A 1,424-nucleotide genomic window follows, 5' to 3' on the forward strand; every position below is an offset into this window, starting at 1 on the left:
TGTCAGTGTCAAGTCTGTCGTCACTGATGGAGATGGAGAGGTCCAGGAGGGGGAGGGAGGTGTCAGAGATGGTCCAGGTAAATTTAAGGTCAGGGTGGAATGTGTTGGTGAAGTTGATGAATTGCTCAACCTCCTCGCGGGAGCACGAGGTGGTGCCAATGCAGTCATCAATGTAGTGGAGGAAGAGGTGGGGAGTGGTGCCAGTGTAATTACAGAAGATCAACTGCTCTATGTAGCCAACAAAGAGACAGGCATAGCTGGGGCCCATATGTGTGCCCATGGCTACCCCTTTGGTCTGGAGGAAGTGGGAGGATTCAAAGAAGAAATTGTTACTGGTGAGGATCAGTTCGACCAAACGAATGAGAGTGTTGGTGGAAGGGTACTGTTGGGGACGTCTGGAGAGGAAAAAACTGAGGGCTTGGAGGCCCTGGTCATGGCGGATGGAGGTGTAGGGGGACTGGATATCCATGGTGAAGATGAGGCTTTGGGGGCTGGGGAAATTGAAGTCTTGGAGGAGGTGGAGGGCGTGGGTGGTGTCTCGAACGTATGTGGGGAGTTCCTGGACTAGGGGGGATAGGAAAGTGTCGAGGTAGGTAGAAATGAATTCAGTAGGGCAGGAGCATGCTGAGACAATGGGTCGGCCAGGGTGGTCAGGCTTGTGGATCTTGGGAAGGAGGTGGAACTGGGCAGTGCGGGGTTCCCGGACTATGAGGTTGGAAGCTGTGGGTGGGAGATCTCCTGAGGTGATGAGGTTATGTATGGTCTGGGAGATGACGGTTTGGTGATGGTGGGTGGAGTCATGGTCAAGGGGGTGGTAGGAGGAGGTGTCTTTGAGTTGGTGTCTGGCTTCAGTGGTGACGAGGTAAGTGCGCCAGACTACCACTGCACCCCTTTTATCTGCTGGCTTAATGGTGAGGTCAGGATTGGAGCAGAGGGAGTGGAGGGCAGTGCATTGTGAGGGTGAGAGGTTGGAGTGGGGGAGGGGCGTAGACAGATTGAGGCAGTTGATGTCCCGGCGGCAGTTGGAAATGAAGAGGTCGAGGGCAGGTAATAGGCCAGCGCGGGGTGTCCAGGTGGATGCAGTGTGTTGGAGGTGGGTGAAGGAGTCCTCAGAAGGTGGGCGGGAGTCCTGATTGTGAAAGTAAGCTCGGAGGTGGAGGCACCGGAAGAAGTGTTCGACAACACGGTGTGTATTAAATTCATTGATACGTGGGCGGAGGGGGATGAAGGTGAGGCCTTTGCTGTGGACTGATTGTTCGTCCTCAGTGAGGGGAAGGTCTGAGGGATGGTGAACACTCGGCAGGGCTGGGAGCTGGGAGCTGGTGTGGGTGTGGAGCTGGGAGTAGGGGCGGAGCCTATAACTGGAGTGGGTGTGGTGTTGGGGGGGAATGGGGGGGCGTCATGAGCAGGGGTGGTGTTCCCCT

This window comes from Chiloscyllium plagiosum, chromosome 31 (assembly GCF_004010195.1).
Source record: "Chiloscyllium plagiosum isolate BGI_BamShark_2017 chromosome 31, ASM401019v2, whole genome shotgun sequence".
Classification (NCBI taxonomy): domain Eukaryota; kingdom Metazoa; phylum Chordata; class Chondrichthyes; order Orectolobiformes; family Hemiscylliidae; genus Chiloscyllium; species Chiloscyllium plagiosum.